This window comes from Thermobia domestica, unplaced genomic scaffold (genome assembly GCF_964235325.1).
Source record: "Thermobia domestica unplaced genomic scaffold, izTheDome1.hap1.1 HAP1_SCAFFOLD_1134, whole genome shotgun sequence".
Lineage (NCBI taxonomy): Eukaryota > Metazoa > Arthropoda > Insecta > Zygentoma > Lepismatidae > Thermobia > Thermobia domestica.
Genome location: NW_027656844.1, coordinates 32,826 through 56,889, shown reverse-complemented (window position 1 = coordinate 56,889; position 24,064 = coordinate 32,826). Strand labels below are relative to the sequence as shown.

Here is a 24,064-nt window from a genome sequence, read left to right as displayed (position 1 = left end):
AATGTTGCTAAGTGAATTTTATTAATATTTTCTGTTGCGTGATATAGGAAGTGAGTGAAATATTGGAGGAATATAGTGTGCGTAGCAGATGATGTGCAGTGGCTTTGGATCGCCTGTGATAAGGTAAGGCATTTGCTATTTTAATTAACGCATTTTATATACTGTAATCCTAATTATTTTTATGTGAATGTGCTTACTACTTGTGTATTCAGTGGGACCGATGTTTTAATATGTATGGTCAAGCAGTGTCGAGCCTGGTCAGTGTGTGGATAGGTGACCATTTTTTGTAAATCGATAACATTTAACTTTGTAAACACGGATGAAGTAGAAGTATATTTATTTTATTTTTTACCTCAAATATGTAGGACACTTCTCCTTTGTACATCAATTATTATTATTAGTTCAACTTGTTTACAAGTTAAATGAAAAGAATAGTCGTTATCGTGTGATGATTGTGCTCATTAGGCTAAAGAAGACTCGTGATAAGAAAGAAAAGAAGAACGGTGCTCAAGTTTCGTCACAGCATATTCTCAAAAATTTACAGGCAAAATTCAGTGTTCTGCATGAAAAGGCATATTTGTACAAAAAAAAAAAAATTCTGCAGACGACAGAATTAAATAAAGTAATACACATGTATTTTAGAGTTACTGGTGTAAAATCATTACAAGTGCTTTGCCAGGTGGCCAATAAAAAGCACGAATACTATTTAAGGGAGCCAAAACAGGAGAAAGCTGGGGGCCTGAGCGATAGCAAGAATGTGCGTCCAAAGTGAACAGGAGCGAAGGCGACGCGGGTATACGTATAAGCAAGGGTAGTGGAAACCAGTTAGTTTTCGAGTTTCAATAGCACTTGTCATGCATCCATACTAGTAGCGCCCCGCTTGTAAACATTAAGTACACTATGCAAGAATACACCGCCGGTGGAAAATAGTACCTAATACAGTTATCTTTCATATATACTGACTTATTTTACAGTAGTAACCCAACACTAGTAAACGTAAAATAAAAGTGTATAACTTTATATTTAATTCTATCGCCTGGCTTAGTTTTTCACCTGTAAGATGTACTTATTTAGAGCAAGTTTCTTAACTAGCAAATTAAACCGAGAACCACAGCAACCATATATATATTCTTATGATGTACTTTTCTTTGAGTGGTGTTCTCTGTCTATTGAATAACATTTTCTCAGTTTAATGCTAGCAAAAAACAAAACAAAATCAAAGTGTTTCTATATAAATTTAGTTCACCGTGTTGTAATATCACATGGAATTGAAAAACGAATAGTCGAACCTCTGCTATCTCGATCAAACTTCTCAGGATGATATACTGACTTACCGCAGAAGTTCGACTGAATACGTTTCTCAGTTCCATGGGAGAACCTGGAGAAGCAAAAGCCTGCGCAACGGAAAATACTAAATAAACTTGTAGAGCAGGTCAAGATGTATCATCATGCCAAGTTTCATTCAGATCAGAGAAGTTTGGCTGCAGCCATTTTCATTACAAAGCACAAAATGGATGGTCCCTAACCTCGAGAATCTTCACAATTGTCGACGAGTTGAACTGCACTCATCTGATCAAAATCAAACTTAAAATGACAGTTCACTTTCAACTGTTAAATAATATGATATGCAGGCTTCTGCTTTCCTAGTTACAGTCTATCCACTGTGGTATGCATATTAGTACAAATGTGAGAGTGCATATTTATTAAAGATTTGCTTCAAAAAGCGATGAAAGACATAGGCATTGCCGCGGGCGGTGATAACAAGATGCCGGAAAACGAACAAGCAGAAAGAATATGGGCTGAAGAAGTGTAAACGACGACGCGGCGGCCCGTAAAGGTGTTGCCGTCCTATTAAATGAATAATATCAAAAGAAAGAAAAAAAAAGTAAAAAATTTCGCGCTCGTAATCAAGACAGAAAGCAACTAAAGGAAATCTTTGTTTTACGTCCCACGTTATGCCGCTTAGGCTAAAAGAGGCGCTGATTATGAGAAATGATTGAAATGGTGGTGGAATGAAGAAAGTGGGAGGAAACGGGAGAACCCCGCGGTAACCCACCGCACATAGTTTTTGTCCACCATAAAGTTAACTTGGCGGGGGCTCAAGACAGAAAGACGGTTGGAAAAACAAATAAACGATGTTGCATCCCGTAAAAATGTTCGCGACCTATGAAATCAATATTTTTTCTTAAAGAAAAAAAAGAATTAAAAAGAGAAAAAAAGGTCAAAATTTCGCGCTCGCTTCGCTCGCGATCAGCAGAGAAAAGAGGACGTGACGCACCCCTAAAAGTGTTGGCGACCGATTGAATAAATATTGTGGGTAAAAAAAAAAAAAAAAAAAAAAAAAAAAAGTCAAAAATTTCGCGCTCGCTTCGCTCGCGATCAGCACAGAAAGAAGGACGTGACGCGCCCCTAAAGGTGTTGGCAACCGATTCAATACATATTGTCGGTAAAAAAAAAAAAAAAAAAAAAAAAAAAAAAAAAAAAAAACGCTCGCTTCGCTCGCGATCGACATGAAAAAGGCAACGACGTGACGCCCCGTAAAATTGTCGGCGACCTATTCAATCAATATATTCGGTTGAAAAACAAAGTCAAAAGTTTCCCAATCGCTTCCCTCCCGATCGACATAAAAAAAAGGCAACCCCTTCACCTCTCCTTATGCATTCATCAGTAAACATACAACCATAGATCACAATACCACTCACATCACCTATCAGTTCTCCACGTCCATCAAGATCCAATCATCGCCCTGGCCCTTTATGATGATACACAACATTACATGTTATTGTGTGCATTGCCCCGCGTTACAATACATGACCAAAAAAAAGAGAAAAAGAGCTGCACTGCCTTCAGTGTAGACATGTTCGTATTCGTAGAAAATGATTTTAGGTACACGATAGTACAGTAATCTATCTTCACATGCTTCAGATGTGAACGATACCTACACATGAAGAGGGCTCCCGAGGTTTCCTTTTCCAATAGGATGGAGCTCCACCACACTTGCAGAATGACGAGAAGTTATGTTAATAAATATATCCCAGAGTGTTTCGTAACTCGCCCTTGGTCCTAATGATGAAGCGTTCTTCAGATGGCCCCGATGTCTCCACACATGATACTATGCGACTTCTTTTCACGAGGCTCTCAAAGATCACGTTTGTGTCCTAACATTCTCTGCAGATATGACACAGCTGCGATAGCGGATCACAGAAGCCTTTCCTCTCCTTACAAGAGACGTGTTCATTCGAGTATGTGAGTAATTCGACTATCGATTAAATATCTCCCGTGTCACGATAGTAGTCACTTTCAATTCTTCTAACGAAGGTAAGAAAAAATGCTATACAAACTTCCTTTCGGTATATAAAGGATTAGGGGCCCAGAGAATATTTTCTTTCAAGAGGATACATTCTTTTTCGAACACCCTGTATATAGATCCTCTAATTATAACTGCAAACAAAATGTTGATTTTGCAATTGCTTCCATGAGAGAATATTCTGTGCACTTTCTTTCTGAAGGGCCGGGCCTAAACGTTTTCCTTAATCATTAAATTTAGTAGTTATCTACAATTACATAGTTTTCCATTGTTCTCAAAATAAAGATTTTTCTCTATGAATTGTTGAATGTTGCTAGGGATATTGAAGTAATTCTTTTTAGTGTTTTTTTCTTTACAATAATGTACTGAACGCCTGCATTAAGGAAGTTCGTGTGTCCATCTTGCAAAATGTTTCGTCTTTTTTCATGCCCACTAAGGTAAATATTCATTTTGCTCTTTTCTCTGTATGCAAACCACATTTCTTAAAGGCAACATTTTCATACAAATGTAGTACTAAAAACTTCTAATTGGCAACATCTGGGCTGCGAAGAGGAAAAAGAAAGAAATCTCGTACGTATTCGCGCGCAATTCGGAATTAGCCAATGAAAAGCACAAAAGCGGCCACCATCTCTCTCTCTTTCTTATTAACGGTTTTGTACTTTCTGCAGTTCTATCAGTGCTGCTAACCTCTTACTATATCATTGAATATGTATGTTTAGATATATATATATATATATATATATTTTTTTTTTTACAAAAAATCATACTACTACGGAATAATATTAAATGCCTTTAAACCCTCATTTCTGTTTGCACTTTCTGTTACACTACCTTCCCCGAACTTCTTTCAAGTTATTAAGTGCAGAACGGGGAGTTATACATATTTACTTGCGCTTTGACAATATCTGCACATTGTGTAATAATAGGAGACGTATAAAATAAAACTATATACTAATACGTATATATATATATATATATATATATATATATATATATATATATATACAGTACACATTCCACTATCCGAGGCTTTCCTTTTCTTTTCTTGCTGACGATAAATTACGCTTTTAGAAATGTTGTCTGAAAACAATAAGAATATGTGCAAAAAATACAATCAGAGGTAGAGGTCTTTAACAGGAAATAAGCAAGGGAGTTGAAAAATTTTTTATGCATGTAAAAAATATAGACATGAACCAACTTGTGAAATAAAAAGACCAGAAAACTACTCTTTCTAAATTATGTGTAAACTTTTTACCGAAAACGAAAGTTGCACGAAAGACTTTTTGTCCGTTTTTTGGCCTCCGGTGCTTGGGGTCCCTGATTCAATCCCAGCTCGTGCCGTGTGAACTTTGTCGTGCATAAAGACCGTGCTCATGGGTTTTCTCGGGTTTCTCCCGTTTCCTCCCACTTTCTTCATTCAGTACTCATCATCACCGTCTCCTTTAGCGTAACCGGTATAAGTATGCGACGTAAATCTAAATATTTCATTTCATTTCCCTTTTCTGCTCATACTGCTGATTATGCGCGATTATGCCAACATCCAACTCCGCGGATAATCGTGCGATTACTGTATATACAACTAATACAGATACAACTAATTATATTATCAGTTACAGTATCGGTTTTTATTTACTAATTTGCCTCACTTTATTTGCATCCCTGCAGTAAATAATTCTTATCGATAATAGTTAAAATGTATATTACATTTTAGTGCTTCACGACTGAATGATCATCTGCCTTACGTTATCTCGCAGCTGAAGAGAATGCTACACTGAAAACTACCTTGCGTTATAAAGGGTAAGTGAAACATATCTTAAAAATATCTTTCATACATTTCATTGTGTACATTAAAGAATGTAAGTTTGCCTTTTTCCTGTAATCAATACTTAATAAAGGATTTATTTTTATTTATTTATATACAATTTCATACGTGGTTCGTGATAGTAAACTCGATAGGACACAGTGGCACTATGAACATCCGAATCACTCATCATTCGAACATTCAAATATTTATTCGAATATTAGTATATTCCAAGTAATGTTAACGACGTTAATATGCTTGCCTTTATAGTTAATAATGTCAATTCTTACTTAAAACATACTTCCTTAACAGGACATTGAAGAAAAGGTAGTTGCCAACGGCCATACCATGCTGAATATACCGGTTCTCGTCCGATCACCGAAGTCAAGCAGCATCGGGCCTGGTCAGTACTTGGATGGGTGACCGCCTGGGAACACCAGGTGCTGTTGGTATACTTTTTCTAATTTTGTTTTTCACAAAGACGAATATTCTCACATCGTTCACCACGATAATTTCGTAATCATGCATTACTTAAAACAATTAGCAACGCTTTCCACGCGCTGGTCTTTTTGAGTATTCACCGACAAACCTACGTAGCTACAATAACTCACTCGAAGCCATATGCATTCGCCAACGGCCATACCATGCTGAATATACCGGTTCTCGTCCGATCACCGAAGTCAAGCAGCATCGGGCCTGGTCAGTACTTGGATGGGTGACCGCCTGGGAACACCAGGTGCTGTTGGCATCTCTTTTTCAAATTTCATTATCCTTCAAGTACGAAAATACTAGAAACATTAATTTTATAGTACTTTCAAGAGATAATTTATCAACATTATTTCATAGCGATTAATCGATATTCTAAGCGTTATACCCACTATTTCTTACACTAACAGCCTGTTTATTTGCACGGCACATTAAAATAACCTGATTTCCGATCCGTGTGCACCTACTACTATACTTAACACGGAATGTATTACCACTTTTTAAAAGTAAATTATTATGACTAAGTGTAGATCTCCGGCGAGTAAATGCCTTTCGTATACAAGCACGACACATCTCCGCTATGTGCTTTACTTTTTTACTAACAGCATATAGAAATTGGATTTCAACGTGTTTCTACATAACAGAATGAAGCAAATTTCGTGATTTAACTCTTTCGAATAATGTGTTGGTCCTGACAAGGACCGTTTGAAATGAAAAATCTTGAAGAAGATTTTTACTTAGAGCTTGTGTACTTGGTAACAGCCTTCGTACCCTCACTTACAGCGTGCTTGGCAAGTTCACCAGGCAAAAGAAGGCGCACAGCTGTTTGGATTTCCCGGCTGGTGATAGTTGACCGCTTATTGTAATGGGCCAAACGAGAAGCTTCAGCAGCAATACGCTCGAAGATGTCATTAACAAAGCTGTTCATGATACTCATAGCTTTGCTAGATATGCCAGTGTCAGGATGCACTTGCTTCAAAACTTTGTAGATGTAAATGGCATAGCTCTCCTTCCTCCTCCTCTTCTTCTTCTTATCTCCCTTGGAGATATTCTTTTGGGCTTTACCAGCCTTCTTTGCAGCCTTTCCGCTAGTTTTTGGTGGCATGATGACTCACTCGTTCAGCAAAATTAGATGTGTCCGCCGATTTATCGACTTCATTTAAATTACAGTACGTGTTTCAATTCGCGCCAACTGCCTTGCTTTTCATTTGATGCACTCGGGTGCACGCTTGAAGTAGTAACAAAACTGACTTGATTCATGGGAGGCCGCAATTTTTCCTCTCATCTTATTACGAAAGAATATTGAACAATGTCTGGTCGCGGCAAAGGTGGAAAAGTCAAGGGAAAGAGCAAGTCCCGCTCCAGCAGGGCTGGCCTTCAATTCCCAGTAGGCAGAATCCATCGTCTTTTGCGAAAGGGTAACTATGCCGAACGAGTTGGTGCTGGCGCTCCCGTGTATTTGGCTGCAGTCATGGAATACCTGGCAGCTGAAGTTCTTGAGTTGGCAGGCAACGCTGCTCGTGACAACAAGAAGACTAGGATTATTCCACGTCATCTGCAGTTAGCTATCCGTAACGACGAGGAATTAAACAAGTTGTTGTCTGGAGTTACAATCGCTCAGGGTGGTGTTTTGCCCAACATTCAAGCTGTACTTCTGCCCAAGAAAACTGAGAAGAAGGCATAAATGTAAGACCTATATCTCATACAAATCGGCCCTTATGAGGGCCACAAACCCCTTTATAGAGGAGATTTACGATTGAAATGAATTGTTTTCGATATACAGACTCATCAAAAGTGTCTGAGATAGTTGCTTAGTTTCATTCGAAATTCTCGCTGCTATTCGATTAATTAGTATATGTGTAGTCGTCGATCGTAATTGAAGCCCATAGGAAGTCACACTAACTTTAGAATACTCCAAACAGCGATGTGCTTAGTTCCCACTACATTATTAATTATAAGATCATTACCTTTTGTATTGTCGCTAGCTACATTTTTTTGATATTTGCGTACATCGGGCTCATATTACCCAGAGGACAGGACAGTCGAGCCCAGATTCTCAGCAATGGAAGAAAACCTCATACCACATATTCTCATGTACTTCATGCTAGACAAAGGAATTTCCAACATTCTTAAAGCACTCATGTTTCTCTCTTGCGTTGGCTTGGCTGAAATTACTCTGTTCAATATGTTCTCGACATTTATTATTGTTCATTACTATGCCCCAATGACATCATGAACAGAGCGGATCAGAAAACTTTCCTAAATTTCTTTTGCAACATAGTAATGACATTAAATGCACACTTAAGTACGATTTATTCTTTGCAAGGTCGATATTCATATTTGTGTGATATGTGTTATATGTATATGGTTTGTAATACGCAACTACTCTTATTCTCTGATCTCAGAACTCATTTGCTACTGTGCCCAACGAGCGAGCCTAGGTTTCTTGTAACTACTGCCTTTCTTTAGTAAATAATGTGAAGTATACAATGCATTAACCTACATCTCATATTTGTATTACTCTTTATTTTAGTAACCCGCTACGAAGTGTCATTAATTTACATGTAAATCACAATAGACACTACCGCAAAAGAAAGAAATCGAACCCAAGACCACGTAAACAAGATAAAGGACAAGATTCAGGTTTCTAACGCATTATTCGCCCCTCACAGCACAGTATAGAAGTTGTATAAGCCTCTATACGTACATCCTACTGTCAGAACAGAAATTCCGACTTGCGTTTCGCATCTCTCATGCTCGCTACTTCCAACAAATCGCCAATTTCCAACCAGAACCCCTTCTCCAGCATTAATACTGCTACATGATATGAATACGTATACATGAACGTACATAATGTAAAAAAAAACGTATGATTTTCTCAAATTAATCTCTCTACGTCTGTAATTTAGTGTGCATCAAAAGGCTTTAATGTAGTTACACGAATTCTTATAATCTAACAGAAAATCGCACAAAGTAAATCTTTCCCTTTATATAAATTTGTTGGCTCTGAAAAGAGCCGTTTATGCCAATTTTATATCCAAAATAGGAGGAACCCCAACTTAACCTCCGAAACCGTACAGGGTTCTTCCTTGCCTCTTCAAGGCATACACAACATCCATAGCTGTCACTGTCTTCCTCTTGGCGTGTTCTGTGTATGTAACAGCATCTCTGATTACGTTCTCCAGGAATACTTTCAATACTCCTCGGGTCTCTTCATAAATGAGACCAGAGATACGCTTCACACCACCACGGCGAGCAAGACGCCTAATAGCGGGTTTGGTGATACCCTGGATGTTGTCACGAAGAACTTTACGGTGGCGCTTGGCACCTCCTTTGCCAAGACCCTTGCCTCCTTTTCCACGTCCTGTCATTTCGATATGTTACTGCTTCGCTCACCACACACGAGAAATACAAGCCCAAGCAGCCCAAGACTCGTGGTTTTGTTCCTTCGATCATGCAGGGAAAGCACGGAGGAAAAACACAAAACGTGTCTAAGCCAATGAGAACTGTCCTTTTCGACTGACTTTATCCAATGAGAAATAGCTTGATTTAACGGTTTTGCTCTTTATATAACTTGACTTCATTCAGCTTAACCAACTATTATTATGAACGCATAAACGAATAAAAGCACAACATAAATTCAACCTCACCTAGTTTTTGACTCAGTGCAGGCTAAGGACTGGCGCGGACTCATTGGATGCGGCGAGACACCAGCAACCTCATCAACACAAAGAAGAGCAGCAAAACCAGTATATTGCCTCCTTTCCCCCACCCAACCCCAACTATACCTATGCAAAAAACTCACTTGAAATACATTAAAAAAAAAAAAAAAAAAAAAAAAAAAAAAAAAAAAAAAAAAAAAACAGATACACTGTGCCATTGAAACACGCAGACTTGTAAACACACACAAATATTCAATTCATTCTTTGGATAAAGTAGCTTATAGCTAGATATCCTTCCTACTCAATATGGGTAGGAAAACATGACAGTTCTTGACTTGACTTGACTTCAGCGCGCAATTATTTGAAACAAGTCGTGACAGTTGCAATGGCACGTACCAAGCAGACAGCTAGGAAATCTACTGGAGGCAAAGCTCCTCGAAAGCAGCTTGCCACCAAAGCTGCAAGAAAGAGTGCTCCAGCTACCGGTGGAGTGAAAAAGCCCCATCGTTACAGGCCTGGTACTGTGGCTCTCCGAGAAATTCGTCGTTACCAGAAGAGCACTGAATTGCTCATCCGCAAGCTGCCCTTCCAACGACTCGTCCGAGAAATTGCACAAGATTTCAAGACAGATCTTCGCTTCCAAAGCTCAGCTGTCATGGCTTTACAGGAGGCAAGTGAAGCTTACCTTGTAGGGCTTTTCGAAGACACCAACTTGTGTGCTATTCACGCAAAGAGAGTCACAATCATGCCTAAGGACATTCAGCTTGCTCGCCGCATCCGTGGGGAACGTGCTTAAGTTTGAAGTTCTGGCACTGAGTTCAAAAACGGTCCTTTTTAGGACCAATACACTACTTAGAGATGCTGTTATCCTAACAAGGATCTTGTCCATACTTGTTATCTTTTTTTTTTAAATTCTCACGCCGTATGTTGCATAGTTAATACATCTACCTTCGTTTTCCTGTCGTTTCGTATATCATCCTATCTTTCAAGTATATTCTTTAGTTTTCCCCTATGTTTACCGATTGATTATCTTCGTTTTATGTGGTCAAGGGTTCGATTTTGCCATATGTTGCATAACTTAACTTCGATTCAACCACTGTTTGCCCTTCTCAACGTTATTAATCTGATAGAACTCGCAGGCGAAATATGTACTTCTTCCAAGGTAGCAAAAGTAATATTATTTTGTCAGAGGTCGCTGCTGTTGAATGCAAACGTTAAACTAAACTTTCTTTAAGTGTCTGTTTGTACTTAACATCAGTTCAATTGTACACCTACATTTCTGCTGGTGTTACTATTTTTCTTTATAGCAATATTACGAATTATAAGACGGTATCCGTGGTTATTAGCGTGTTCCCTTTTCCTAACACTTTCTCATTACACCAGTATTTCCATCATTCATTAGGCGTAATCACCCGTCTCCTTTATCATAAAAATCATAATAGTACGACGTTAAATTGAAACATAGTCTACTTCACTTTCACGAGTTGTAATAAGTTCGAACATTTCTTTCACCCCAGCCTTGAAAAGAGTTGATTTTAGTTTAGTGTCCCTTTCAGCAGCAAGGCTGTTTCAAACGTGGACCTACTTATTAACGTGCAATGCGAAACATTTGAGCTCCCACCGAGAATCGAACCCAGTCAGCCTGCAAAAGTTTTTCTAACAAATGCATTAAGTGCGTTTTCTGTACTGTTTCGCTACTTGAAGATAGGAACAAGGAAAAAGTAAGTGATCACAAATTGACATTACGTAATGTGTTCCCCATTTTTTTTCGAGTACACCATTCTTGACACCCGTGAAAGCTTTCTTTCCCCACCCTCAATTCCCCTCTGTTATAAAGCACTTACATCAAGAAGTGCTTCGGTTAAAAAGAAAACTCAAAGTCCCTTGCGTGTATACTATACATTGCTATGAATGAACATGTGATAATGATAGGAAAAGCACAATTTTACTCTTCTCAAAGTATTTGATGGCTCTAAAAAGAGCCGTTTTAAAATGTCAGATGATTTACTGACACATTTACTTCTTCTTTGGTGCAGCCTTCTTAGCACTTTTCGGTTTTGCTGTAGCCTTCTTTGGCTTCGGGGCCTTTGGCTTCTTGGGAGTTTTTGCCTTCTTCACTTTAGATGGTGATTTCTTAGGTTTGGGAGCAGCAGCCTTTTTCTTTTCACCAGTCTTCTTGGGACGTTTAGCTGCTGGCTTTTTCGCAGGCTTCTTCTCCTTTGATGCTGATCGTTTCGCCTTGGTTGAAGATCCACCTTCAGGCTTCTCCTTCAGCGATGAAGCACTAAGCTTAAACGATCCAGATGCACCTTTTCCCTTGGTCTGAACCAAAGACCCAGAAGCAACTGCACTTCTCAAGTATTTCTTGATAAATGGAGCAAGCTTCTCGGCATCCACTTTGTAGTTCTGAGAGATGTATTTCTTAATAGCTTGCAGTGAACTTCCTCCCCTTTCCTTCAAATTCTTGATGGCGTTGTTCACCATTTCTGATGTTCTTGGATGAGAAGGTGTTGTTTTTGGTTTCTTAGGCTTTGCAGACTTCTTAGGAGAAGCCTGTGCCGGGGCTGCAGGTGCTGATGCCGTATCTGCCATTGCTTTCTGCAATAAACTCAACGATACTGAAGAATGAAATTTTCGCTAGCAGGCAGCGTTGAGTTTGGTTACGGAGCGCGGACCGGATAGAAAGCACTTGCTGAGGCGGGCTGAGGTAAACAGAAGTTCGTAGTTGCCACAACGATAAGTGTGTTTCCTTCTATTTTGATAAACGATTTTTTTCAGGTATTCAATGAATGCACCAGATCCTATTCTTCCTTACTGGCTAGAAGAAACTTTATTCCACATAACTCAAAAGGCATTTGTTTTTATTCGCTTTTCTATTTTATGTTTCAGTCATTGCTAAGTCGGTCACACTACTTTTTCACCCTCCTTGTGCTTATAATTTTCATAATTTAACATGGAAATACTTATCAATAAATAATTATATTACCATGGTAATTAACTTCAATCCTTCCTGTGATTATACGCAAAGTACCATCTTCGTACTGCTTACTATAGTTCAATGAAGGGAATCTATAAAGTAACGCGTGTCGCACACATCTGCCTTGCAAACTCCCTGGCCTACTTCCAATGTATAGACTTTTATTTCAAATCCTGATTTAATTTCATAATTTTCTGTAGATTTTAACATTTTATTACCCAGCTTCTTAATACGAATGACAATCAAGCCTAAATATTTATTCCCTTTAACTTTATTTTTCTTTTTTATTTTGTGCCTTGTTTCATATTTGTTCTTACGTTAGCAATTAACGCACTTACCGTAGTTATGTATGAACAGGTTGTTTCTATATTTATTTTATTCCAAATAAATTAAATATATATACGGATTATTTTATGGTAGTTGATATTTTCTGTTGTTTCCTACGTGAATTGAGGAAACGCACGGACTTTCGCCTAATTCTTGTGCTACTTTCATATGTCTGTATCTGTCGAATGCTGTCGATCTGTCGAAATGTGTATTACTATCTGTCGATTCATCGAGTGAACTGAATTCGTTAACCATTTCACCAGGCGCGCATGCATTTTTTTTTCTTCTAAGGGATCCAAGCTTCGGGGGGCAAGGTTCCAATACTACAAGCCACTATGTCTATATACTATTATTCTGCATTCGAAAACACGATAAATATTCCACTTACTTTTTCACAAAAACATGATACAGACAGAGTACAGATGAAGTGTAAGATCAGATTTATATTGATGATACATCAATATTTTCCCTGTTAATAACTACATTTAATGAGAAAGTCTGCAAATGTATGTTCACTTAGGAACTTTTGCGAGGAGTCCGCACCCGGTGGACACCCCGTGAGTACGCCTCTGCACTTGACTATACTTCGAATTATACTGCAAACAGTTGTATTTTAGTTTCCCCGTTTAGTTCATCGATATCATTAACACAAAGAAAATAGATGTTATAGATGCGTATTCTCAGTTCTCGCTTTATATCCGGACGTCTGCAAAAATCTACTCCTTTTCTTTCTTTCACGCATCCACCAAACTAACAATGATTTGTATTATAATATTTGCGCATAAAATGTATATCTCATACCTTCCATGTTCTCAAGTATTCATAGACAAAAACGGTTATTTTCTGCGAACAAATTGTCCAAACACAGTGCAAATGTCATCTATAGATTGTCCTGGTTCCGTCTGCGTGTACATAACAATGCGTCATAATCATACATTGCACATTAAGGATATCAATTAATCTTCCCAAATTCCTAGATATGCCTGGCAAAAGTTCCGCGTGTTGTAAGGATATTACATTTGTACTACCGACAAGGTGGTATCTTCCAACATTGAAGTTCAATAAACCCCAAATGTGTCGGATATAGTATTTGATTTCTTGTCTCATTGTTTGCGTCAGAGATGTCTTCTCAAGTTAGGATTTACGATACATACAGGATGAGTTGTATATATTGTTGCTGCCAGCTCTATATTAATCCCATATTTGTAAACGAATAAAAACAGTATTCTAATTATAACAATGTGCTCACAATTAATTTTATTCTTAATTGTTATACGTATTGTTGATTAAAAATGAAAATGTTGCTAAGTGAATTTTATTAATATTTTCTGTTGCGTGATATAGGAAGTGAGTGAAATATTGGAGGAATATAGTGTGCGTAGCAGATGATGTGCAGTGGCTTTGGATCGCCTGTGATAAGGTAAGGCATTTGCTATTTTAATTAACGCATTTTATATACTGTAATCCTAATTATTTTTATGTGAATGTGCTTACTACTTGTGTATTCAGTGGGACCGATGTTTTAATATGTATGGTCAAGCAGTGTCGAGCCTGGTCAGTGTGTGGATAGGTGACCATTTTTTGTAAATCGATAACATTTAACTTTGTAAACACGGATGAAGTAGAAGTATATTTATTTTATTTTTTACCTCAAATATGTAGGACACTTCTCCTTTGTACATCAATTATTATTATTAGTTCAACTTGTTTACAAGTTAAATGAAAAGAATAGTCGTTATCGTGTGATGATTGTGCTCATTAGGCTAAAGAAGACTCGTGATAAGAAAGAAAAGAAGAACGGTGCTCAAGTTTCGTCACAGCATATTCTCAAAAATTTACAGGCAAAATTCAGTGTTCTGCATGAAAAGGCATATTTGTACGAAAAAAAAAAAAATTCTGCAGACGACAGAATTAAATAAAGTAATACACATGTATTTTAGAGTTACTGGTGTAAAATCATTACAAGTGCTTTGCCAGGTGGCCAATAAAAAGCACGAATACTATTTAAGGGAGCCAAAACAGGAGAAAGCTGGGGGCCTGAGCGATAGCAAGAATGTGCGTCCAAAGTGAACAGGAGCGAAGGCGACGCGGGTATACGTATAAGCAAGGGTAGTGGAAACCAGTTAGTTTTCGAGTTTCAATAGCACTTGTCATGCATCCATACTAGTAGCGCCCCGCTTGTAAACATTAAGTACACTATGCAAGAATACACCGCCGGTGGAAAATAGTACCTAATACAGTTATCTTTCATATATACTGACTTATTTTACAGTAGTAACCCAACACTAGTAAACGTAAAATAAAAGTGTATAACTTTATATTTAATTCTATCGCCTGGCTTAGTTTTTCACCTGTAAGATGTACTTATTTAGAGCAAGTTTCTTAACTAGCAAATTAAACCGAGAACCACAGCAACCATATATATATTCTTATGATGTACTTTTCTTTGAGTGGTGTTCTCTGTCTATTGAATAACATTTTCTCAGTTTAATGCTAGCAAAAAACAAAACAAAATCAAAGTGTTTCTATATAAATTTAGTTCACCGTGTTGTAATATCACATGGAATTGAAAAACGAATAGTCGAACCTCTGCTATCTCGATCAAACTTCTCAGGATGATATACTGACTTACCGCAGAAGTTCGACTGAATACGTTTCTCAGTTCCATGGGAGAACCTGGAGAAGCAAAAGCCTGCGCAACGGAAAATACTAAATAAACTTGTAGAGCAGGTCAAGATGTATCATCATGCCAAGTTTCATTCAGATCAGAGAAGTTTGGCTGCAGCCATTTTCATTACAAAGCACAAAATGGATGGTCCCTAACCTCGAGAATCTTCACAATTGTCGACGAGTTGAACTGCACTCATCTGATCAAAATCAAACTTAAAATGACAGTTCACTTTCAACTGTTAAATAATATGATATGCAGGCTTCTGCTTTCCTAGTTACAGTCTATCCACTGTGGTATGCATATTAGTACAAATGTGAGAGTGCATATTTATTAAAGATTTGCTTCAAAAAGCGATGAAAGACATAGGCATTGCCGCGGGCGGTGATAACAAGATGCCGGAAAACGAACAAGCAGAAAGAATATGGGCTGAAGAAGTGTAAACGACGACGCGGCGGCCCGTAAAGGTGTTGCCGTCCTATTAAATGAATAATATCAAAAGAAAGAAAAAAAAAGTAAAAAATTTCGCGCTCGTAATCAAGACAGAAAGCAACTAAAGGAAATCTTTGTTTTACGTCCCACGTTATGCCGCTTAGGCTAAAAGAGGCGCTGATTATGAGAAATGATTGAAATGGTGGTGGAATGAAGAAAGTGGGAGGAAACGGGAGAACCCCGCGGTAACCCACCGCACATAGTTTTTGTCCACCATAAAGTTAACTTGGCGGGGGCTCAAGACAGAAAGACGGTTGGAAAAACAAATAAACGATGTTGCATCCCGTAAAAATGTTCGCGACCTATGAAATCAATATTTTTTCTTAAAGAAAAAAAAGAATTAAAAAGAGAAAAAAAGGTCAAAATTTCGCGCTCGCTTCGCTCGCGATCAGCAGAGAAAAGAGGACGTGACGCACCCCTAAAAGTGTTGGCGACCGATTGAATAAATATTGTGGGTAAAAAAAAAAAAAAAAAAAAAAAAAAAAGTCAAAAATTTCGCGCTCGCTTCGCTCGCGATCAGCACAGAAAGAAGGACGTGACGCGCCCCTAAAGGTGTTGGCAACCGATTCAATACATATTGTCGGTAAAAAAAAAAAAAAAAAAAAAAAAAAAAAAAAAAAAAAAACGCTCGCTTCGCTCGCGATCGACATGAAAAAGGCAACGACGTGACGCCCCGTAAAATTGTCGGCGACCTATTCAATCAATATATTCGGTTGAAAAACAAAGTCAAAAGTTTCCCAATCGCTTCCCTCCCGATCGACATAAAAAAAAAGGCAACCCCTTCACCTCTCCTTATGCATTCATCAGTAAACATACAACCATAGATCACAATACCACTCACATCACCTATCAGTTCTCCACGTCCATCAAGATCCAATCATCGCCCTGGCCCTTTATGATGATACACAACATTACATGTTATTGTGTGCATTGCCCCGCGTTACAATACATGACCAAAAAAAAGAGAAAAAGAGCTGCACTGCCTTCAGTGTAGACATGTTCGTATTCGTAGAAAATGATTTTAGGTACACGATAGTACAGTAATCTATCTTCACATGCTTCAGATGTGAACGATACCTACACATGAAGAGGGCTCCCGAGGTTTCCTTTTCCAATAGGATGGAGCTCCACCACACTTGCAGAATGACGAGAAGTTATGTTAATAAATATATCCCAGAGTGTTTCGTAACTCGCCCTTGGTCCTAATGATGAAGCGTTCTTCAGATGGCCCCGATGTCTCCACACATGATACTATGCGACTTCTTTTCACGAGGCTCTCAAAGATCACGTTTGTGTCCTAACATTCTCTGCAGATATGACACAGCTGCGATAGCGGATCACAGAAGCCTTTCCTCTCCTTACAAGAGACGTGTTCATTCGAGTATGTGAGTAATTCGACTATCGATTAAATATCTCCCGTGTCACGATAGTAGTCACTTTCAATTCTTCTAACGAAGGTAAGAAAAAATGCTATACAAACTTCCTTTCGGTATATAAAGGATTAGGGGCCCAGAGAATATTTTCTTTCAAGAGGATACATTCTTTTTCGAACACCCTGTATATAGATCCTCTAATTATAACTGCAAACAAAATGTTGATTTTGCAATTGCTTCCATGAGAGAATATTCTGTGCACTTTCTTTCTGAAGGGCCGGGCCTAAACGTTTTCCTTAATCATTAAATTTAGTAGTTATCTACAATTACATAGTTTTCCATTGTTCTCAAAATAAAGATTTTTCTCTATGAATTGTTGAATGTTGCTAGGGATATTGAAGTAATTCTTTTTAGTGTTTTTTTCTTTACAATAATGTACTGAACGCCTGCATTAAGGAAGTTCGTGTGTCCATCTTGCAAAATGTTTCGTCTTTTTTCATGCCCACTAAGGTAAATATTCATTTTGCTCTTTTCTCTGTATGCAAACCACATTTCTTAAAGGCAACATTTTCATACAAATGTAGTACTAAAAACTTCTAATTGGCAACATCTGGGCTGCGAAGAGGAAAAAGAAAGAAATCTCGTACGTATTCGCGCGCAATTCGGAATTAGCCAATGAAAAGCACAAAAGCGGCCACCATCTCTCTCTCTTTCTTATTAACGGTTTTGTACTTTCTGCAGTTCTATCAGTGCTGCTAACCTCTTACTATATCATTGAATATGTATGTTTAGATATATATATATATATATATATATTTTTTTTTTTACAAAAAATCATACTACTACGGAATAATATTAAATGCCTTTAAACCCTCATTTCTGTTTGCACTTTCTGTTACACTACCTTCCCCGAACTTCTTTCAAGTTATTAAGTGCAGAACGGGGAGTTATACATATTTACTTGCGCTTTGACAATATCTGCACATTGTGTAATAATAGGAGACGTATAAAATAAAACTATATACTAATACGTATATATATATATATATATATATATATATATATATATATATATACAGTACACATTCCACTATCCGAGGCTTTCCTTTTCTTTTCTTGCTGACGATAAATTACGCTTTTAGAAATGTTGTCTGAAAACAATAAGAATATGTGCAAAAAATACAATCAGAGGTAGAGGTCTTTAACAGGAAATAAGCAAGGGAGTTGAAAAATTTTTTATGCATGTAAAAAATATAGACATGAACCAACTTGTGAAATAAAAAGACCAGAAAACTACTCTTTCTAAATTATGTGTAAACTTTTTACCGAAAACGAAAGTTGCACGAAAGACTTTTTGTCCGTTTTTTGGCCTCCGGTGCTTGGGGTCCCTGATTCAATCCCAGCTCGTGCCGTGTGAACTTTGTCGTGCATAAAGACCGTGCTCATGGGTTTTCTCGGGTTTCTCCCGTTTCCTCCCACTTTCTTCATTCAGTACTCATCATCACCGTCTCCTTTAGCGTAACCGGTATAAGTATGCGACGTAAATCTAAATATTTCATTTCATTTCCCTTTTCTGCTCATACTGCTGATTATGCGCGATTATGCCAACATCCAACTCCGCGGATAATCGTGCGATTACTGTATATACAACTAATACAGATACAACTAATTATATTATCAGTTACAGTATCGGTTTTTATTTACTAATTTGCCTCACTTTATTTGCATCCCTGCAGTAAATAATTCTTATCGATAATAGTTAAAATGTATATTACATTTTAGTGCTTCACGACTGAATGATCATCTGCCTTACGTTATCTCGCAGCTGAAGAGAATGCTACACTGAAAACTACCTTGCGTTATAAAGGGTAAGTGAAACATATCTTAAAAATATCTTTCATACATTTCATTGTGTACATTAAAGAATGTAAGTTTGCCTTTTTCCTGTAATCAATACTTAATAAAGGATTTATTTTTATTTATTTATATACAATTTCATACGTGGTTCGTGATAGTAAACTCGATAGGACACAGTGGCACTATGAACATCCGAATCACTCATCATTCGAACATTCAAATATTTATTCGAATATTAGTATATTCCAAGTAATGTTAACGACGTTAATATGCTTGCCTTTATAGTTAATAATGTCAATTCTTACTTAAAACATACTTCCTTAACAGGACATTGAAGAAAAGGTAGTTGCCAACGGCCATACCATGCTGAATATACCGGTTCTCGTCCGATCACCGAAGTCAAGCAGCATCGGGCCTGGTCAGTACTTGGATGGGTGACCGCCTGGGAACACCAGGTGCTGTTGGTATACTTTTTCTAATTTTGTTTTTCACAAAGACGAATATTCTCACATCGTTCACCACGATAATTTCGTAATCATGCATTACTTAAAACAATTAGCAACGCTTTCCACGCGCTGGTCTTTTTGAGTATTCACCGACAAACCTACGTAGCTACAATAACTCACTCGAAGCCATATGCATTCGCCAACGGCCATACCATGCTGAATATACCGGTTCTCGTCCGATCACCGAAGTCAAGCAGCATCGGGCCTGGTCAGTACTTGGATGGGTGACCGCCTGGGAACACCAGGTGCTGTTGGCATCTCTTTTTCAAATTTCATTATCCTTCAAGTACGAAAATACTAGAAACATTAATTTTATAGTACTTTCAAGAGATAATTTATCAACATTATTTCATAGCGATTAATCGATATTCTAAGCGTTATACCCACTATTTCTTACACTAACAGCCTGTTTATTTGCACGGCACATTAAAATAACCTGATTTCCGATCCGTGTGCACCTACTACTATACTTAACACGGAATGTATTACCACTTTTTAAAAGTAAATTATTATGACTAAGTGTAGATCTCCGGCGAGTAAATGCCTTTCGTATACAAGCACGACACATCTCCGCTATGTGCTTTACTTTTTTACTAACAGCATATAGAAATTGGATTTCAACGTGTTTCTACATAACAGAATGAAGCAAATTTCGTGATTTAACTCTTTCGAATAATGTGTTGGTCCTGACAAGGACCGTTTGAAATGAAAAATCTTGAAGAAGATTTTTACTTAGAGCTTGTGTACTTGGTAACAGCCTTCGTACCCTCACTTACAGCGTGCTTGGCAAGTTCACCAGGCAAAAGAAGGCGCACAGCTGTTTGGATTTCCCGGCTGGTGATAGTTGACCGCTTATTGTAATGGGCCAAACGAGAAGCTTCAGCAGCAATACGCTCGAAGATGTCATTAACAAAGCTGTTCATGATACTCATAGCTTTGCTAGATATGCCAGTGTCAGGATGCACTTGCTTCAAAACTTTGTAGATGTAAATGGCATAGCTCTCCTTCCTCCTCCTCTTCTTCTTCTTATCTCCCTTGGAGATATTCTTTTGGGCTTTACCAGCCTTCTTTGCAGCCTTTCCGCTAGTTTTTGGTGGCATGATGACTCACTCGTTCAGCAAAATTAGATGTGTCCGCTGTTCCGCTGTTCCGCTGTTGTATTTGACGGGTTTTATTAGTGTGGAGTACCGGGTTCGGGATGAGCCCTTGCCTCCTATTTGTATTAAGAGAAAATCGTGATAGTTTAGTAGGTCTTAGAGTTCCAAATGGTCGGAGACCGAGGCCGACGCATATAGAATATATATATATTGTTTTTTTTTTTTTTTGTCTTTTTTTTGTCTTTTTTTTTTGTCTTTTTTTTGTCTTTTTGTTTTTATTTTTTTTTATTTTTTTTTTTTTTATTTTTTTTTTTATTTTTTTTTATTTTATTTTTTTTTTTTTTTTTTTTTTTTTTTTTTTTTTTTTTTTTTTTACGGTGAGGTAGGCATTGCATACGTGATACGTGGAGGGTCGAGTTGACCTAAGTCTTGTAATATAGGATCATCGGATCGACGAAGTTTTCTCCAGAATTGCCGGGACAGCTCCTGAAGATAATCTGGAAGCAGTGGAAGGTCTAGGTCCTCATGTAGTTGTTGGATTCTTGTGGATCGATCGTGGCCAGAGATCATTCTTGCTGCTTTATTTTGCACTAGCTGAAGCGTTCTGCGATGTGTTTGTGCTGCATGGCTCCAAACTGGATGTCCATAGATCAGTGCTGAGCGTATGTACATCTTGTATAAGTTGATTCTAGTTGACAACTTTAGCTGATGAGAGTGGAGAAGACAGTATATAGCCAGTAAGCGTTCCTGAGCTTTTTGAGCTGTGGTGGTGAGATGTGACTTAAAGGTGAGTTTCCTGTCAAGGTATAAACCCAAGTATTTGACACCTGGTTGAGGTATTATGCGCTGGTGATTGAAGAATATGTTGAGCTGGTGTTGCATGTGGCCACGTGAAAAGTGCACAAGTTCTGTTTTGGTGGCGTTGATTTTGATTCTCCATTTCATCATCCAGTCGGTGAGAAGATCGAGATGTCGCTGTAACCAGATTTCTGCATAACGGATGTTGCGGCTGTATGTGAAGATGGCCGTGTCATCAGCGAAAGTTGCTATCATGGAATGTCCAGTGGTTGGGATATCTGCTGTGTAAAGATTATATAATATGGGAGCAAGGCAGGAGCCTTGCGGTACGCCGGCGGTGATTGATCGTGAGGTGGAGATGGTGGAAGTAAATTTGACTTTGAAGGTTCGATCTTGAAGATAGGAGTCCAGGAGATGTAGATATGATGATGGAAGTTGCTGAAGGCGGAGTTTATACAGTAGTCCAGGATGCCAAACTTTGTCGAAAGCTTTTTCCACGTCTAAAAATAGTCCTAAGGTGTGGGCCTTGTCATTGAAGTTGTATGTGATTCTTTCGACTATTCGAAGTAGCTGGGCTGTAGTACTGTAGCCGGGTTTGAAACCAAATTGATGTTCTGGTAACAGAGAATGTTCGTGAACATGACGCTGCAGACGATTGTGTAGAACTCGTTCAATGATTTTGCTTAAATTTGATAACAAACTGATAGGCCGGTAATGTTGTAGGAATTTAGGATCCTTTCCTGGCTTTGGAAGCATGATGATGTGAGCTTCTTTCCAAGCAGGTGGAAAATGACCTGTCTCAAGCATTGCATTGAAGATGCGACTGAGTTGGACAGCAACTATTCTTGGTGCATGTTTTAGCGCAGCTGATGGAATGCCATCTGGTCCGGCGGCCTTATTGGGATTCAGGGATCGAAGTATTCGACTGACCTCAGCTGGAGTAGTGTATTGCTCAGCTTCTATAGGTTGATGCGGAAGATCTTGTCTGTTGAGTCGATGTACTTGTTGTATGGTGTGGTCGTCATACAGATCATGATGAGGTTGAAACTGAAGTTCGAGAGCATCGGCGAAGGCTTCAGCTTTATCTGCAGGATCAAATAGTAGTCCATTGGGTGATTGTAGCGGAAGATTTGTGGAGATACTTTTTTTACTAAGAGAATGAGCCAGTTTCCAGAATTCTCTGCCTCCTGGTGAAAGTGAGGCTACTTTTCGTTCCCATGTTTGGATGTTGATACGTTGAAGGCGCTTGGTGATACGTGTCTTCAGTTTGTTGTACAGATGTTTGTATGGCAGTTGTCGTGTGGTTTGCCATCTTTTCCTAGCCCAGCGTTTTAGGAAGATGAGGAATGATGTTCTGGCTTCCACTCCTGAGGTAGGCTTATCTTCGTTTGTGCAGGTTGTAGTTGACAGTTTGAGAGCACTGTTGATGTGTGCTGTGAAGGAAGCTATTGTTGCATCTATTTCAGCTGATGTCGATAACGGTGACCGTAAATTGACGAGCTGAGTGAGCAGGCGACGGTAGGCGTCCCAGTCCGTTGATTTGGTGGTGGGTGGTCTGAATTGCTGAACTGTATGGAGATGATTGAATTGTACATAAACTGGATTGTGATCCGAATCAAGTGCGTTGACTGACTCTAGTGGCGGTAAGACGGTCACATTATCGTAGAGCATCATGTCCAGTATGTCCGGTGGTGCACCATTGCGAGGAAAAAAGGTCGGTTCTAGTGGAGCCAAGGGAGTGAGGCGAAGATTGGGTAGTGCAGCTTCTAATGTGTTGCCTGCACGATTGGTTCTCCTGGAGTTCCAACGGGGATGCTTGGCATTAATGTCTCCTGCGATGATGATATGTGGTCCAAGACGATGAAGTGTGATGAAGTCATTAGGATCAAGAGGCGTGGTTGGTCTTTTGTAGACTGAGATGATATGAAGGTTGGCGTTTGATGCTAATAAAGTAATTCCTGTTGCTTCTAGAGAATGTAGTGCCGGCAGTTGTAACAAATTGTATGGTAGGTCTCGTTTTATTATGATGGCTGTTCCTCCTTTTGGTGTGTGCAGACGGTCGTTCCTGATGACGTTATAGTTTCTAATCTTAAACTGAGTGCAGGGTTTGAGATGCGTTTCCGAAATAAGGGCGATGTCGATGTGACGTTCCTGTAGAAAGTGTTGAAAGTCGTGGCGTTGTCTGTTAATTCCTTCTGCATTCCAGAAGATCATGTTGAGTTGGCGGTGTGTTTTATTTTGTGCCATCATCAAAGATGTCCATTATGGTGTCCATGATTATAGTGAATTTAGTAATGACATCAGGAGCTGTCTTGAATTTCTGAAGGCCCTTTTTCAACTGGTCCAGAATGCGACTGATGTTTAGACCACGGAATAAATCCAGGATTTCTTTGAATGATGAAGCGAAGTCTCCAACAGATGCTGTAGAAGTGGATGAGGTAGTTGTTTGCTTTGATGGAGTGACTCTCTGAGCATAGGTAGGCTGCGTGGTTTTCTGTGAAGTTGTCGAGGTTGATGTAGATGGAATGGCTGGAGTTGATGAAGTGGATGGATCAGAAGCGTTTGCGTTTGCTTCCGTGGAAGATGTGGTTTTAGCTTTGGTTCTGCGTTCTTTTTCTTTCTGGAAGGCTATGCAGCCACGATAGTTGGCGGGATGATCTCCTCCGCAATTCCAGCAGTATGCTGCAGTTGACCTGTCCTTTTTTGAGCACTC

General features: G+C 38.6%; 4 non-coding genes across 4 annotated transcripts; all 4 read left to right on the top strand.

Annotated features, from left to right (window-relative positions):
• Nucleotides 1-5,441: 5,441 nt before the first annotated feature.
• LOC145677630 (5S ribosomal RNA) lies at nt 5,442-5,560 on the top strand. Its single transcript, XR_014129905.1, has one exon. It is a non-coding gene; the product is annotated as a 5S ribosomal RNA (ribosomal RNA).
• Nucleotides 5,561-5,737: 177 nt separating this feature from the next.
• Nucleotides 5,738-5,856, top strand: LOC145677633 (5S ribosomal RNA). Its single transcript, XR_014129907.1, has one exon. It is a non-coding gene; the product is annotated as a 5S ribosomal RNA (ribosomal RNA).
• Nucleotides 5,857-19,298: 13,442 nt separating this feature from the next.
• LOC145677635 (5S ribosomal RNA) lies at nt 19,299-19,417 on the top strand. Its single transcript, XR_014129909.1, has one exon. It is a non-coding gene; the product is annotated as a 5S ribosomal RNA (ribosomal RNA).
• Nucleotides 19,418-19,594: 177 nt separating this feature from the next.
• Nucleotides 19,595-19,713, top strand: LOC145677632 (5S ribosomal RNA). Its single transcript, XR_014129906.1, has one exon. It is a non-coding gene; the product is annotated as a 5S ribosomal RNA (ribosomal RNA).
• The last annotated feature ends 4,351 nt before the right edge of the window (nt 19,714-24,064 follow it).